General features: G+C 41.6%; 1 long non-coding RNA gene across 1 annotated transcript in view; it reads right to left on the bottom strand.

Moving 5' to 3' along the window:
- LOC308475882 overlaps window positions 1-18,646 on the bottom strand; it is a 111,451-nt gene that overhangs the window by 28,933 nt on the left and 63,872 nt on the right. Inside the window, exon 5 of the long non-coding RNA XR_013985475.1 lies at window positions 10,246-10,437. This is a non-coding gene — a long non-coding RNA (uncharacterized lncRNA). The remainder of the gene's footprint in view (window positions 1-10,245; window positions 10,438-18,646) is intronic.

Genomic DNA, 18,646 nt, shown 5'->3' with positions numbered 1-18,646 from the left:
AGGAATACAGTGGAATTCCAAAATGTAGGTGCTGCAACACTAAAAGATTGAATTCCTACAAGTGTGGAATGGGTATTTTTGTGGGACCTCTAACCATGCCAGTTTTGCAGACTGAAGCGACCAAGCGGACTTATATGGAGCAAAAGGTGTTCCTACAAGTAAAATGGTCTCAGGCTGTTCGGGACTTTACTAACATTAACACCTTGAACTTGGTCCAGTAGCAAATGGGCAACCAGTGCAGATCTTTGGGGAGAAGTTGAATATGCAGACAGGAATTCATTTTGTGGTACATTTCTAGGCACAGGTTTGAAAGCTCCATGTCAAAATGTTGGAGCTCCGGCCTATAACTCTGAGAAGAAGTCCATGAGGTTTCTCCTGGCAGATGAGGAGAAAGATATCACTGCTTTAGTAGCTTCCTTCTTAGCCACAATTTTACCCAAAAGGGTTCCCAATGAAGCATCCTTTTCGGGGAACAGACAGGGCGTAGCAGAATATCTAAGTGCACACGATCACAGTGGGATCTTATGACTCTCAACAGCTTCACCCTTGTCATTTTAATTATCCCAGTGACCTGAAATGTTTTATACTGTGATGCCAATAAAGGTATTTGATTTGATTTGATTTAAAGCTCCATGTCTGAGCATTTCCCCCCACTTTTTTGGGGTTCTTTTGCCAGGAAAACATGTATTTTGCTGCTGACTTGAAGCAAATGACAGTCACATTTTCCGCAGATTGCTGTTTGCTCTGATTTAGCAGTAGAATGCAGTTTTTCATGGAGAAAGCACTGGGACAAAATAAAACCTGCCGGGAAAGCCTAGACCTGTGCCTAGAAAGTGTGGAACTCCAGAAAATCTTTAATTAAAAACAATAACAAAAGGAAGTCTAGATGAAGGCCACAGTCTCACTGCTGTCAGCGATTGTGCTGCAACATTCTGCATTAAGTGCAGCTTGCAGATCAAGTGAAAGGGAAGCCCCAGATAGAATGCATTGCAGTATTGCAGTCTTGAATTCACTACTGTGCTCAAGCTCTCCTGCTGCAGGAAGGGTCATAACTACTATACCAGGTGTAGCTGGTAAAGGGTCTTCTGGCCACCTGGGGCTACCTGAATCCAGAAGCCCCCCCCCCCCCCAAGCTGTGTACCTGCTCCCTCAGGGAGAGTGCATCTCCATCCAAGGAAGCAGTTGGCTAACTTCTGTTTATCGCTATTGAGAAAGCTGAAAACGCACAACCCAACGTTAAGGCACGCAGAAAGAAAAAGTGCGCCGCAAACTTCACATGAACTTAAAGAACATTAATAGAATCCATCCATCATTTACTTTGCTAAACACATTTTAAAAGATCAGCAAGAAGAACAAACATGTCTGAACAGACCAAATACAAGATAAGAAAGAAGGAAATAGTACTGTTAGTCGAGTGTAACAGATTATACCTCTTCTCAAGACAATCAGTTAGAGGTTTATCCCACAAGTCAAAATACAATAAACAAGATAATAAGTACTTTACATTTCTATAGTACATTTTATACAGGAAGCATAAAAACCTGTGTACAGTATTTACTATCATAAAGCTTTGCTTCCTCACCGACCACCCCCATAGAAAAACCCCACCATGTAATTTGTTGGGAGTATTTGCTTTGTGGGAGGAGGGGTGGTCCTCATATTTCTTTCTTTTTTGGGGGGGCGTGTGTTTGTATTGTAATGCAAACATAGAAAATAGGGCAAAAAATAAAAAAAAGACAAATTTTACCTCACAGGGCATCTTTCCCCAACCTGGTGCCCTTCAGATGATTTTGGCTTCTAATTGCCACCAGCCCCAGCCAGCATGTCCAATGGTTAGAGAGGTTGTGAGCTGTGGTCAAAAACACCAGGAGGATACCAAGTGGAGGACACTGCTACGGAGATTCTTGTGAATTTTTCTTCTTTTTAAAAACAAACAAACAAGCAATGATGACCTGCAAACATCTTGGATATATTCCATAGTCTGTTCGACCATTTGTAGAATATATGACACAATGAAAAGGAATGGGGATGATGGAAGATTTGGCCTTTAAAAACCTCTAGAAAGTATGACTAAGTAGAGAATCAATAAATCTGTCAAATTTTTCGCAGTTTCATGCTTCCCATCTTAAATTAATTTACGTGTCAACGTATAAGGAAAGTGTGGAGGAAACTTCATTAGCATTAAACATTTTAATGTGTATTTTATGTCCCTAATATATGCTTTTTTGCAAAAATTCTTTTAGGCAGGAGAATTGTATTGCAAAATTTAGAGAAGTGCACATTTTGAAGGATTGCTACATTTCCATTTGCATATTGCTTTGGGAAGTGCAAATTAGATAGGTTCCTATCAATTTCTTTAAATATTTAGAACCTCTCTATGCTAAGGAAGAAATGCCAGCTGAACAGATTTTGTCTCCACCCCTGTCCCTAAGCCAATGCGGTCTTTTTCTTTTTCTGGATGTGTGTGAGAGAACCAATCGTTATAAGATCTAAAAATAAAGATACAAATAACAAATAATATAAATATAAATAACAAATAATATTAACAACAGCAAAAAAAAGGCCCTAAACAATACCCCAAGAGTCTGTTCAGCAGCCTCAGCTTTTGTAGCTGGAGTCAGTCAACCCTCCCAGGACTCACAACCAAGATGGCCTCATGGCTCTCATGGCTTTATCAGCTTCCGTTACCAATTTGATAAAGGGAGGGAGGGAGGAATCATTGCCTGTGGATTACAATGGCTTTGTTTATTTCTTATAGGTTTGCTTTCATTTTCTTTAGATTTTTTAAAACAGAGTAACACTAAACTCCTGTGCATGTCTACTCAGAAGTAAGTCTCCTTGTGTTCAATGAGGCTTACTACCAGGTAAATGAGAATAGGCCTGGAGTCTTAAACAGCATTCCATACTCCATTACCTGGACGTAAGCCCCATTAAACTCAATGGGACTTCCGTGTGGAGATATATAGGCTCGCACTGTCATTTATTTGCTTAGACTGTCAGTTTTTAATGCCGTAAAGCACACTGGGCCATTTTGAGGGCCAAAAGGTAGCATATAAATGAGTTTTCATATTTCAAGATTTGAGTATTGAATGTCATTTTGGAGACCTTTTAGATGGTGGGGAAAGAATGAAGTGGGATGGGAATAAAACATAGACATTTAGACTAAAACTGTCCTTCTTTTCAAATAAGCTTCCAAACATTTCCTTCTATATTGACTTTTTTTGTTTTCTTAGAGGAGGGTGAAGTTTTCTCTTGCAGCCTTATAAATACAACTTACTGCTAAGCTTTGAAGAAGAAATGCTGACAACCCTTTAAAATGGAATCCAACACTGTGTGGCACTAGCATAATTGAACAATATCAATAATTTCCACACCAAATCTCCCACAGAGGCCAGTCAAGAATTTAGCAATTATATCTCCCCAGGCTGCATTTTAGACTCAAAATTATTTTTCCCCTCTTTACTAACAGGTAAATAACCAGTTTCCCTTAATTAGGCTCGATTATGGGAAATGAGCATGTTATTGAACAACAGCCATAGGGTAGAAGGCTACCTTTCATCAAGAGCACCATGTAAATGTCTTAAACTTGTCTAGTTGCCATGATAAATAGGCTATGGTACATGCTTATTTTAATTGCTACCAGCAAAATCTGCTGAAGTTTAAGCACTGCTCTTGGTAAAAGCATCTAATGTTGAAATGACCCACTTACTAGTGACCTGTGCTATCCGAGTTATGGATTTAAATTGGTAATTAATAAAAGTCAATTTCAGAAAATGCTAACACAAGGAGCTCAATAAAAATGCTAACTAGGCCTCAAATACTGCAGACAGTTTATTGACACTTTAATACATATTACTTATGCTAAAGACTTTTGTAGACTTAAAACTGAGGATGAAGAGATGACAATTGTCTTGTTTCTCAGCTAGGCAGTTGGAAGATCAGGAGTAAACGCAGTGGACTAGCTCATTTTTTGCGGTTCTTAATCCTGCTTATAATGGAGAAACAGACTGTGATTTCTTTTTGAAGCTTGATTATACCAAATGAACTCTCCTCTTTTTAAATCTGAGACTTCAGAGGACAAGAATTCAGGCAGAACAAAAAGAAAAGTTAGTCTCGCAGGGAAATAATTTAACGTCCAATATGTAATGTGGACAAGGATGGGGTTGTCTTTGTGTAAAGGGAAGTGGTATAGATAATCCAGCAGACTGCTTTAGGAGCTGCTTGAAAAGGGCCCCCTATGTCTCCCTGCTCTGAAATGCTGAGCAAGTATAACCACAACAGATGTTTGAGCTGAGTTGTGATGTTCAATCCGGAAATGTGCAAAATGTCTATAGCACGAGGAAACAGCCTACTGGTTCAACTGGGCCCCTCTTCACCTTCAGAGTACATGGTGTTAGAGCTTGTAAGGTGTAAAGACCACAGCAGGTGTCGGGAGCACGCAGCAAAGACCCCTCCCCATGATTATCATCCTGAGTGAATATTATTTGCATGCCTTTCTTACCATGCATATTATTGTGTACAATGCACAGGATACATATGTTTGTATGCATGTGTGTCTAAATAGATGTGCATGTTTGGGGTGCCATGAATGCCTAAAACTTACCAAGGCAGACCCCCCAAAATTAAACTGACAGGTGCATTTCTATGTGAAGGGGGGGATAGTGTAGTGCGTGGATGTCAGGGAACTGACATCAGAGCTAGAGGCGGAGGGAAGGCTCTCCAATGATGCTGGAGAAGGGCCCAGCAGGGAGAGAGGCAGCTCAGCAGATGGGGAAGCAAATCCGTGCAACACCAGGGATAAAGGGGGGCAGATGGGGGAATCGGCGAGAGGGCTCCAGGACTCTTCACCGGACACCAGCGGGGAGAGCACGGGTCCTCTGCTACCCACGCCCTCCCTGCGCAGAAGACTTCTGCGCAGGGAGAGTAGGAGGAGACTTGGCGTCAAACAACTTTTATGTTGGAAAAGGTTTAAGAAACGCCCACTGACGGATTCTGCTAGCGACTGAGGCAGCCACGAAGTGAAGGGCTGTCCAGACAGAAAGGTTTAACCAGGCAACATAGTCAGGAGAGGCGGCAACTTACGCACGAGCAACCCATACTCATTACAGTACCTAATAGCGACATCCAGACCTTGTTGACTCACAATTACCGTATCTTTTGCTTTATAAGACTCACTTTTTCCCTCCTAAAAAGTAAGGGGAAACGTGTGTGCGTCTTATGGAGCGAATGCAGGCTGCACAGCTATCACAGAAGCCAGAACAGCAAGAGAGATTGCTGCTTTCACTGCACAGCGATCCCTCTTGCTGTTCTGACTTCTGAGATTCAGAATATATTTTTTTTCTTGTTTTCCTCCTCCAAAAACTAGGTGCGTCTTGTGGTCTGGTGCATCTTATAGAGCGAAAAATACGGTAAGTTTAACTCTTTCTCTCCCTGCCATGACCTCAACGAAAATCTCCTCTCTGAAGCTCCTATTGTCATTTCAAGTGAGGCCTCTACTGGTGCTGGTTGGGACCCTTTAAATCATGGGTAGGCAACCTAAGGCCCGGGGGCTGGATGTGGCCCAATCACCTTCTAAATCCAGCCCACAGATGGTCCGGGAATCAGCATGTTTTTACATGAGTAGAATGTGTCATTTTATTTAAAATGCATCTCTGGGTTATTTGTGGGGCATAGGAATTCGTTCATTCCCCCCCCCCAAAAAAAACCCCAATATATTCTGGCCCCCCACAAGGTCTGAAGGACAGTGGACCGGCCCCATGCTGAAAAAGTTTGCTGATCCTTGAATCTTCAAAGAGCTTCACAATGGAAAATGATGTTGGGACTATAGCAGGGTATGAAGCAGTTAAAAACAGTTTCCTACCTCTCCCCCAGATGTCCTCTTGGCTTCTATTGACATGAATTTACACACCTAATTTAGCCCTGAGGGCTTACTCTATAATATTGGGGTGGGGGGAATTACCACCTAGATCTCAACAAGAGGAGTAGTGCTGCATATAATTTTTTTCTGTAGTTTGAATTTTAGCGAGTATTAAAAGGTATGTGTAAGTAAAAGTTTCCTGAATTCTCCCCATTTTTCCTTTTTATGCCATTTCCCTTCTGCTTGTAGCCCAACAGGTTTCTACTTCTGTACCCCAGTTTTAAACAAATGCCTTCATCTTTCTAGAAACTGTAGTCATCTCTAGGGATTTTTATGGGATCTGAAGACACTCTGAAAACCAGTGGTGTGCTATATATGGTGGCTGGCATGCAAAGGCATTTAATACTGCAAAGTATTTGATAGTTACGTCATGGTATGTGCATTTTTTGTCATACAGCATAGGGTAGGCAACATGCTATAGTAATTAATATTTGACAGCTGACAGCTTGTGAGATTTCACAATGGTTGCCTGCCAAGATTGAAACACTCGAGGGACGCCAAGAAATCTAAAACATTCACACTTTGAATCAAACATGTCACATTCAAAATGTGATTTTGAAGGTTTCCCATATGAATATGTTCAGGCCAAAATCTGAAAATTCCCAAATATTGAACATTTGAGAATTTCCATTTCAGCTTTACCTAAAGCCCATCTATACAGCAGCATTTATACAAACATGAACTTGTCATTTTAGTGGGAAACGCATTAGTATTACGATATTGCTTGTTATCTAGCTGCTATTTTGATACAGATATTTCATAATCACTTGCTCGGTTTCTTATCTGCTGTGCTCCCACGTAACTGTGGTTTACCATGACCTTCCTTGTGTTTTAAATGTGTTGACTCTCATTTGGTATCATTATTTACCCACACTTGGCTCCCACCTCTGTTCTTCCATTTGTGAGTGAAGAGTGATCAGCAGTGTTTCTACAAATATGTGCTATGTGCCATCCATTATTTGCTGAGCTTTCCTATCAAGGGCTGCTTCCTGGAGCCATGGAATGACTAATAATAAACTCAGCACTACTGTGACATTCTACTAGCCAAAAGGAGAGTGTGCGGCACTTTAATAGGAATAAATCAAATAGAAGCATTTCAGATGGTTCCTGGGTGAAATTCTTTGTGAACTATAGAGACAGGATGAAGAACCAGATATTGCTTGACTCCAACTCCCATCAGCCAGCATGGCCAGTGGTCAGTGATGATGGGAGTTGTAGCCTAGCAACATTTGCCGGGCCATGGTCTCTCCATCCCTGATAGGAATGAAAGAGAGAGGGAAGGATGTGCATATTTTCAACAGGTTAGGTGATAGTGGTGATTACAGGGCACTCCACCGGTGCAAAACTCCCAATTCTTCTCACTTAGTTGACCTTTCTGTTCTGAAGTTGTTGTAATCCTCTTGGTTTTAGATTTTGAGGCTGCCCCATGAAAATTTAAACTTCTGCTGGCCTATCTTAAATATCTATAATGTTTTAGCTCTTGACTGCCTGCTTCTGGATTTTATCTGCTGTTTGCCACTTTGATATGATTATTACTGTTGCCCTGTTTTTCAGGTTTCAGATGCTATTAGTCACTTTGGACATTTTATAGATAAAACGGTTTTAATACATACTAAAAAGGTAGAGAGGAGAGGTGTACCTTGCCTGCTGTTGTACAAATGAGAGATCGTGTATTAATTTGAAATAATCAGCCAAATCTTTGACCGAAAGCCTACAGCTAGGAGATGCAGCCAGATTCATTGTGAGAGGGAACTGTCTAAGAAATGTTGAGAGAAAGGAAAGTAAACTAACTGCAATGGTCAGTTCCCTAAAACACAATGCTTCAGTGCAGAATAGTTGATTGCAGAAGTTAACACTCAATAGGTTCATCTGTAATATATATATATATAGCTATTGTGTGGCAGATACTTTTGAGTGGTCTTTGGGTTGCATTGCCTTCAGCAATATAAAAAAAATTACATCAGCTGTGCCTCAGAATTTCATGTTCCTTCCTGTGAAGGTGACAGGAATTTTGAGGAAAGCCAACAAAATTTGATCAGATCATAAGAGCCAATTCCTAGAGGCCAAGCTACATTCACACACACCCCATATTTGAGAGGATCACCCCCCCCCCATTTTTTTTGATGGGCATTGTCATTGAAATGGGGTGTGTGCCACATTTTGTGATCAATTACGTAGGGCGGGGCTTACATGTCCCCCCCCCCAAATATTTTATTCAAGTTGGTAGCCCCAGATCAGATTAGTGAAACATCTTGGTGGGAGGGACAAGTTGCACAATCTACGTCAGCACCGAATTGCCTCAAGTGAAATTCAAGATGAATCTGATGATTGCTTCACGGAAAATGGCCAATGAAAATTGCAATATGTCAATCGGACACAACATTCAACACACCCATTTTATTATTCATTGTCTCCCGTCTCCAAAGAGCATTGCAAATACAGAGGCCTGGCTGCCAAGGGGCTGCCAAGAGAATGCAGGTCATCCACAGGTCAGGGGAAAGGACTTGAGATGTGAAATGCAATGAACTTTTATTCACAGAAGTAAAAACACAACAGCGTTCCTCTAGGCTCGTCTCCCTTACTTGAAGACATGGCTGTAACTGGCGTCTGGCCCCTCCTTCCCCTCTCTGGCACCCTCACTCACGGCAAACTGTGGCAAGTGGGAGGGCTTCCCCTCTTGGCCTGTCCGGCCTTTTGCTCAGCAATGTGCAGGACTCTTCTCATTCTGGGGGTTAGTGGATGAGGAGAGCTAGTTGGAACAGGACTATCCAGTTGCTGAAGCAATAGAAACAGCTTCTGCCTCTCTGTCAGAGTCTGCACTCGCATTGAGACTCTCAGCATCCAGTCCTGTCCTGGAACAGCTTTCTTCTTCTCCACCCACCCCCATGCTCCCTCAACCCCCTGCTTCTAGCATCTCCCAGCTTGTTCCTTCCACAGACTGGTCCCCCATATCCCACCACCACTGTCCTGGATCTAAGTCTTCTTCCTCTGTGTCATCCATGGGGCATTCTTGGGTATGCGGCAACACACCCCTCCTCAATCGCTGACACCAGCAGACTCTGAGGCCAAGCTCGCCCTCCTTGAATTCTCATTTTTCTTTGTTTCCCACCCCAATTCCAGAATGATAAAAAAATACGGCTATGTCATTTCACAGCATCCACTGCCTGCAAACCCTAAGGAAATTGTGTAGTGCTGTCGTTAAGATCATAACAGGTTTAATGAATCGCCAACATTCAATTCTTGGCTGCATTCAGAGGGCACTTCATTCCGTCTTCCTGATGTTTTCTTACCTGTTAATTATTATGTTTATGTGATCTTTGACACATGGTAAAAGCCTCTTCAGGAAACAGAATGGAATCTAGGAGAAGATTAGCACTCATTCCCATGTTAATTTGTTTCGGGGAGGGGGATGTTGAGAACCCCACAAACTTGAAAAAGCATTTTTCTGTTTTGCCATTTTTATTATCATGCCATTGACGCTCACATGACAAAATCAGGAGCTGTATCCTGGCATACAGCTCTTTTCCGCTCTGAGGCAGTATAGCAATGAAAAGGCCACAGTTACATATCACAACAGATACTGCAGTGTAAAAGGAACAATAGAAAAATTGGAAGAGAAGCACGGGCATTATAAGCAGTAAAACTACCACAATAGGCCCCACATCTGTAGGCAGCCCTTATCTCATAGAACCAAAGCCTTGAGTTTTCAGGGTGAGCAGAGAAGAGGGAGCACCTGGGAGCTCCATCAACTTTTTATCAAATTATGGTAAAAATGTTGCTTCCAATTTAAGTTGTTATTGCACTTTTTTATCATATCAGGCAATAAAAACAAACTAATCTAAGTTAAAATAAAAATTAAAAACAAAGAAAAAAGCAAGAAGAAAAGAAAAAGAGGGGAGAAATTAGAAAGCCCTCTCTCAAAGGCAGATCTCAACCCATGTCACACACAGAAGGGGGTGGACCCTTCTCTCACCTTTCTTCTCCCAGCCTCCCACCCTGGGAGATCTTCGCATCCCTGCCTCTCACACAGGGTCTTTCAGCAGCCATCCATCACTTTCCTGTGCGTACCCTCATTAACCCAGAGTAGAAGTCCCAATTTAATTTGTATAGAGAAGATAAAAAGTTTAATGAAAACATTCTTCATGTAACTCCTTTTAGGACTAGCGTTGCTCAGTGCTTACATCTACCATGCTGTTTAGCAAACAAGTTTCACAAAAAGAGAAATAGCTTATTTATTTACGGGTAGATTGCCAAATTCTACCTTGTTTGCCTGTTAACTTTTAGCATTTTGCTCCAAATTTGCTTGCAATTTGATATCGCCGCATTACCTTCAGTGCGTGTCTGTATGATTTCATCAGTCACAGTCTTTGCTTTTTTGACATCACGAATGCTTTTTCTTCAGAAATCTTTGCCAGCCCTTTTCCAGTGTAAAAGTGTTCAAGTCAAGAACCGATATTTCTTCTCCTGATGGCCACTGTGTCTTATGTTCATGAGTGTAACTATCCAGCTTGTCTTTTTAACTGCAACCCAAAACAGAGGACTGATGGTTTCGGGGATTTCTATGCAGTAATGTCAAATCATTTCTATATGTTGGCTGTCAAATACCTTCAGTACCACATTTTTCATAGTTCCTTTTTTATTAGCTGTCTTAAAACTACACGTACTATCCAAGATGATACATACACAATGTGAAAGGGGGAGCTCACAACACTTTCTTCACTAGCGGGCCAGCAAATCAAAAGCTGATATGTTATTTTTGCTCCTCCCTGCTTGCTCGCTGCTACGGCAACCATTTGCTTCTTTAACCAGAAAACGATCTTGAAGCTGGTAAGCAGGTGACTCATGGCATTGCCAAGCAGAGGAAATGAAGGGTGAAAGTTGCTTTAAGTCTCTTCCTTCACTGGCAGACTAAGGGCGCATTCAAATGTGAGGAATATTGCACACTTCTGTCCCATTTTCTAATGTTAACAATAATGCTGTGTTAGGAACGGTGTCTTTTTGACCAACATACTGGGATGCTGCACTAAATTTCATTCACCCCAGTGGGTGCGCGTGAAACATAGCCGTTAACATCATTGGAAGTGGAATAGGATACAAATGCAATAAATTGTGGAAAGTTGTGTGTGTGTGTGTGTGTGTGTGCGCGCGCATCTCTGTTTCCAATTCCCAAAACTTCCCTTGCTAAACTGAATGGAGATACATAGCGCTTCTGAGCACTGAAATATATGTAAGTATCATTCCTACCCATGAAGAGCTACCTGGATCAGACTGAATGAGACTTTGTACATTTCCACATGCAACACTTTGGAGCAAGAGCCATTTTATCAGGTATGTAATTCAGACATAAAACCTACATTTGCCAAAATGTTCCTTTTCATTAGAAATGCCTCTCATCCATTTTTTTCTCATGAACAATAACCGGACAAATGACATGAGGAGAACTCAAAAGGTTAACATAGCATAAGAATACAGTGGTACCTTGGTTCACAAACAACTTGGTACCCAAACACCTTGGAACCCAAACACTGCAAACCCGGAAGTAAGTGTTTCGGTTTGCGAACCTTTTTCAGAAGCTGAACGTGCTTCGTTTTGAGTGTTACACTTCTGATTTGAGTGTTACGCTGAGGTCTGTCTGTTTTCGCTATTTATTTTGTATGTTTGTTTTTGTGGCTCTTTTTCGTTTTGTTTTTGTGACTGTGGGCTACTGTCAGCTACTGATCGATCGATTTGTGTGACTACAGTACATTGTTTATTGCTTTCATTTTATGGATCAATGGTCTCCTTAGATAGTAAAATTCATGTTAAATTGCTGTTTTAGGGGTTGTTTTTAAAAGTCTTGAACAGATTAATCCATTTTGCATTACTTTCTATGTGAAAGCTCACCTTGGTTTTGGAATGCTTTGGTTTTGAAACAGACTTCCAGAATGGATTAAGTTTGAGAACCAAGGTACCACTGGACCAGATGCTGCATCAGTCTAGCATCCTGTTACCACAGTGGCCAACCAGATGATGTTGAAGAAGAAGAGTTTGAATTTGATATCCCGCTTTATCACTACCCGAAGGAGTCTCAAAGAGGCTAACATTCTCCTTTCCCTTCCTCCCCCACAACAAACACTCTGTGAGGTGAGTGGGGCTGAGAGACTTCAAAGAAGTGTGACTAGCCCAAGGTCACCCAGCAGCTGCATGTGGAGGAGCGGGGAAGCGAACCCCGTTCACCAGATTACGAGTCCACCGCTCTTAACCACTACACCACACTGGCTCCCTGTAGGATGCCTGTAGGAAGCATCTGTAGGATGTAGGAACACACAAGTTAAGCCTCAGGTGTGAAAATGCTCTAGGTTGGCCTCCATATTTTAGTCTGAATTGCTTGTGAATTGCTCTGTCCATCAGTTGAAGGTGGGCAGCAGTGCAAATCCCCCTTCAAAAGAAAATCTGAACCTCAGATTAGGTGTTGGATGGAGACTTAAGTGCAAATCCCAAACAACATTTGACAAGTATGGCTTGGGAAAGGATGTTGTTGCTGCACAAAGTGCTGTCTTACTGTAGGCTAGAAGGCCCAACAGTGCAAGAAATAAGCATGCCCCACTGATATGTAGAGCACAAATGCAAGCAACAGCCAGTCAACATTCATTATAGCTCAGTCGGTAGAGAATGAGAGTAGAGCAGAGTCGTGGGTTTGAACCCCATGTTGGACCAAAGATTCCTGCATTGCAGGGAGTTAGACTTGTGGTCCCTTCCAATTCTACAGTTCTATTATTCTATTATTCTACCCAGTCCTAGTGGGTGTAATAACCTAACAAGAAGTTGGCCAAGTAAGTTGAACAGTGTGCAAAAACTCACAAAGAGGGTCAGATACTTTCAGTTGTGGTCTAGTCATTCCAGTCCCAGCCCAACAATGTCAAACCTGCATATGAATTTCAACTTGACAACTTTCCACTGGAGTCTATTAAATGGGCAGCAGATGTTGCTTTAGCCACAGATCCTTTGATTTTGGGGTTCTTCTGGAAGCGTTAAAATGAGTTAACAAGGCCAAAAGGTTTTTGTTGTTTATTTTCTGATACCCCACAGTTCCTGTTGTAACAGCTTAGGCCAGCTAATAAAAAAGTACAACAATTTAAAAACAAAGTGAAAACAATACCAAAATGCAATGTTTCATACAATCTGATGGTCAGTACCAAAGCAGCAACAAATGCTTAAAATGTAGAAATATTGGGGAAAGGAGTGCAATTTTTGAGCTGCATTGTTTCTTCCTTCTTATCATTATTGTTGGAACTTTCAATGTTGAAACCCATTAGCACCTTCCTTAAGCACTAATATATTCAGTGGTTTAGTGACCTTTTCAAATGTGACCTTTTTGGATTCCTTTCTTGAGGCTATGGGGTAAAATGATTTCACCACCTGCTTCTGGTTGCAATATGATATAATTGTATGAAGGGGCCTTGAACGAGAATAGAACAAGCTTTTGCTCTTTAGCAAATGGATTGATGCATCTCGAAAGGGACCTGCTTAACCCCCATTGTTTCACACGTGTGCATTTTTTTCTTCTTAAGTTGACAAATGATTTTCTAATAACAACCATAAATCAATTGGGCCTTAAAATAAGGTTGTCATATAAAGATAAAAACAATTATTTCCCTGCCAAATGGTTTTCCCATGCTAGTTTTCTAACATGTGCCCTAGAGGTGAAAAGTAAAAATATTTCCCTTGTGGCTGATCTTTGAAAGAATGGGAAATTCTGTGTAAAAATTCCATTACAGTAGAGTAGATCAAGAATAAGGATGAACTAAGGGGTAGGACTGTACATTTTCAAGGAAACTGAACAAAAAAGCTGGTGTTAATGTTATTTATGAAAGGGAAATAAGTTCCTATTCATTTTAGCTTTACATACAACTGTTAACATGTACTTGCTCTTTTAATGTTTCAGTGACTTTTAAATCCATCACATTCTTATCTGATTATATATGAGGTGCTTTGATGATTGGATGCCTTCCCACAATTTTCTAAGTGTCTTCCTGTTACTCTGGGTGTTGAAAGACATAAAACTTTATTTGCTGGAAAGCCACATCTTTAAAGACAGAAATGATTAATTGTGAACCTATTACCAGCTTTGTGGGGGAAAGAAAAATGTCCCAGGATTTTATTTGCGTCTTTAACTTCAGCACTCTGGGATTTTCAAATTCACAACTATCCAATAGTGAATTAGGTGGCCCCTTGTATCATTGCAGGACTGGCTATGGTCATAGATTTTGAGCTGAAAACAGTATGTGGATCTGACAGTAGTCTGTCAGATTCTCATTTTTCCAATCTCATGCTCAGTTCTTCACAATTCCACATCAGTTTATTATGAAAATTCACTGGCATTTCAGTGTAAATATCTAAGACACATTTTTGTCTGTAATTTTGCCTAACACACACATGTGTATGTTTTGTGAAGCAATTTCCCCTAATATAATACATTTTTGTGCTATTTTCACCAATGTGGGTCACTTTAGGCCCATTTTCCTTAATACACCCTTTAAAAAATTGTTTGGGTGGAGAACTGCGTCACAAAATTCAGAGAAGTGCACATTTCAAAGGATGGCTGTGTTTCTGGGGGACAGGGGGCGGGCGGGTGTGGGGGACTCCCTGGTCCTGAATGGGGTAACTGTGCTTCTAAAAGGCCAGGTGCGCAGCCTAGGAGTCATTTTGGACTCACAGCTGTCCATGGAGGCGCAGGTCAGTTCTGTGTCCAGGGCTGCTGTCGACCAGCTCCACCTGGTATGCAGGCTGCGACCCTACATGCCCATGCTCTGTATCGCCAGAGTAGTGCATGCTCTGGTTATCTCCCGCTTGGACTACTGCAATGTGGGGCTACCTTTGAAGGAAACTACATCTAATCCAGAATGCAGCTGCCAGACTGGTGACAGGGAGCAGCCACTGGAACCATATAACACCACTCCTAAAAGATTTACGTTGGCTCCCAATAGATTTCCAAGCACAATTCAAAGTGTTGGCGCTGACCTTTAAAGTCCAAAATGGCTTTGTCCCTGTATACCTGAAGGAGTGTCTCCACCCCCATCATTCAGCCCGGACACTGAGGTCCAGCTCCGAGGGCCTTCTGGCAGTTCCCCTACTGTGAGAAGTGAGGTTACAGTGAACCAGGCAGAGGGCCTTCTCAGTAGTGGTGCCCATCCTGTGGAACACCCTCTCATCAGGTGTCAAATAGATAAACAACTACACAACCTTGTCAGTGGTGGTTAGATGCATAAGCAAAATTCTCTAGCAAACCATGCAGCCAGGGTTTCCCCACCCCATAATTTTGTGAACCCTACATATGATAAGCGAAGAGAATGACCTTCTTCTCCATCATACTCATCTGGAACCTAAAAAATATCCCTAATAACCTCTCTATCCTTGCATGCATGAACAGTCTATTTGTAATGACACATGATTAAACAAAAGGAAGTGTCTCAGTCATAGCAGACAAGTCATATATCTGACACTAAGATGCAGAGTTAATTTTACAAGAAAGCAAAGATGTATTGCGAATCAGTGTGCAAGGACTTTTTCTACCCCTTTGCTAATGTTTTCCGAGGCAATCATTGGCACTAATGCCTCATAATGCTGCACGCTACTGCGAGTCTTCACTCAAAACTTGAAGCTGATAGATCAAGACAAGGTCAGGGTAATGCCGCTTCTGTGTTTGCATGACTACAATCCCATCCTTCACAGAATGCCTTCCCATTGGCTCGATGTGTCACAGAGTTGATGGAAGGCAAGGAAGTCTCTTTACTTTCCTGTAGCAGAAGTTTGCCAAGATTTCTCTGAGCATGACACCATGCCTTGTTTGGAAGCCATGTGTTCTAATTTAATTCTCAGATCTGTCTGTCACAACAACAGGAGCACACGGTTCTTGGAAATGCTTTGATGCTGGTGACTCACAATGTTGTGCCTTTGAGCGCATGCACATCAGGATCTTCCTCTTGCCCTTGCCTGCCCCTGCATTTTATTCAGTTCTGCAATGCATGATCCTGCAAGGACTGATGATCTGTATTGCAGTCCAGAAAGAGTTACAGATAGGTAGCCGTGTTGGTCTGCCATAGTCAAAATAAAAATAAAAAAATCCTTCCAGTAGCACCTTTAAGACCAACTAAGTTAGTTCTTGGTATGAGCTTTCGTGTGCAAGCACACTTCTTCAGATACCAGGTATCTGAAGAAGTGTGCTTGCACACGAAAGCTCATTACCAAGAACTAACTTAGTTGGTCTTAAAGGTGCTACTGGAAGGATTTTTTTATTTTTATTTAGTCCAGAAAGACTGAAGCTATTTTGTCATCTCTGAAGATATTGTCGCCAGATTTAGCATGACAGTTCCAAAATGCACTAATCTGGACACCTCTAAATATATTGTCATCCAATTTGTCATGACCATTCCCAAGAGTGAGGAGTGGGTTTTTGTCTATGTTTAGATACTATTGGAGGCCATTTTTTAAAAGATGGTGGACTGACCGTTCAAAACTGCATGGATTTTAACCAAATTTTGCATGGTGGTTCCTCAGATCAGGATTGTATCTATTTTCAGATGCAGTTGGATGCCATTTTGTAACAAGATGATGGACTGACCTTTCAAAACTGCGCTGATTTAAACTACTGATTGCAAAACTGCATTGATTTTTTGGTTCCTTAAAATTCTCAAGCAATTCCAGATACAAGGCTGCTAGTATTCTATACTTTACTAGCAATGTGCTAGTTACTACGACAGATGGATGACAGACTTATTTATGGCAAACATCCCACAGTAGCATTTCAATAATGTCTGTAAACAGGCGACAGGACCTGCAATAAAGGTTTTGCCCTCAGGTGAACCACTTTATCCTCCCCCCCAGAAGTGTAAATATCCACTAACTTGAGGGAAAGAAGAAGGGTACACTCAAGGACAGCACTGAGATGCGGGCTGGTGACACCCAGCCACTGAGAGTCAAATTTCCTCTTCATCTCCATATTCATATTTCGGTTTTATTTAATAATAAGTCATGTTTGAGAAATAGGTAAAGGGTAAAGAGACCCCTGACCGTTAGGTCAAGTCGCGGACTCTGGGGTTGCGCGCTCATCTCGCTCTATAGGCCGAGGGAGCCGGCGTTTGTCCTCAAGACAGCTTCCAGGTCATGTGGCCAGCATGACTAAACCGCTTCTGGCAAACCAGAGCAGCACACGGAAACACCGTTTACCTTCCCGCCGGAGTGGTACCTATTTATCTACTTGCACTTTGACGTGCTTTTGAACTGTTAGGTTGGCAGAAGCAGGGACTGAGCAACAGGAGCTCACCTCGCTGCAGGGATTCAAACCACTGACCTTCTGATCAGCAAGCCCTAGGCTCAGTGGTTTAACCCACAGCACCACCCGCGATAAATAGGAACATAGCTGTCAACTTTTCCCTTTTTTTAAGGGAAAATCCCTTATTCCGAATAGGATTCCTTGCAAGAAAAGGGAAAAGTTGACAGCTATGAATAGGAGCAACCTAATTGGAGAAGCTGGCTGGACCTTGACCCTTGTCCCACCAACTTTCATAATTCACCTCCTTGTGGTTGTCCTTTTACCCATCCACCAAATGTGCATCCATGCTTGAGGATTTTACCATGGGGGCAGGGGAGGCAAGGCTGGCTTTTACAAACCTGGATGTGTTCCCCATTACCAAAAGCTAATCATGATCTCAAGGGACTGAGGGAGAGCAGGCTTGTGGAGACCCCCCCCCCAAAAAAAAATCTTTGATTCTGTTTCTTGGTTTTACTTGATGGTGATTAAATGCTAGGAACTAACTTTTACAGATAGATAGATAGATAGATAGATAGATAGATGATAGATAGATAGATAGATAGATAGATAGATAGATGATAGATAGATATAAACACAGTGGTTATAATCAAATCGAGTCCCCTACCACCCCTTAGAATTTCCTTTCTTTCCATATTTTAGTTTTTCTTTAGGAAAGCCCCAATTATACAAGTGCACAATTTCACCTTGAAAAAAGTCAGATTTGGCTTGTTCCTTCCATGTGCATCGTTTGCCCTTGGAAATGATTTCCAAAAAGATAGCCAGTCAAAAGATTAATAGAATTAAAATCTTTGTAGAATAAGCTTGTTCTTGCTGACAGCTAACTTGATTCCCCCCCCTTCCTTTCAAAAGACAGTAAACAGAAACAAAGCCTGCAGCAATACAAAGGAAGCGAGCACATTAAAGAGGGATTAGCTTCAGGAGGCTATGACAGATGTAAAGTGCTTTGCACACGTTGCTATGTGATGTTGAACATATGTTGTCAATTAAAAATTGCTTAAGAAATATTTAACAAGGCAAATCTTACATAGCTCTGGTTTGTAAGAATATACTGCCTTTCTCTTTCACTGCCTTTCATTTCATTTAATGCTTTATTGTGAGCAAAAGAAGAAGAGGAAGAAGAAACCACCTTTTGCACCATAGTTACTACTCGAATATACTTCCCAGGGTGGTGTTTTAATTGTATGTCTTGGAATCCTAACATTAACCTGCCTCTTTAGGAAAGGATGAGGCAGCTTGCATTAAAGCACTGATTCCCATACTCCAGTGTTGTCTCTGATAATTGCCTCTCTAGGGTCTCAAAACAGGGGGGCTTCCCTGTCCTGCTGCTCCACTAAGCCTGCTGGGCCACTGCCCTGCCAAGTGGAATTTCATGCATTGTTTAAAAAACTTCCCCCACAAATCTCAAAGTCATACACTCC

This window comes from Podarcis pityusensis (genome assembly GCF_964106645.2).
Source record: "Podarcis pityusensis genome assembly, chromosome: 4".
Taxonomy (NCBI): Eukaryota; Metazoa; Chordata; class Lepidosauria; order Squamata; family Lacertidae; genus Podarcis; species Podarcis pityusensis.
This window is presented reverse-complemented; position numbering and strand designations above follow the sequence as displayed.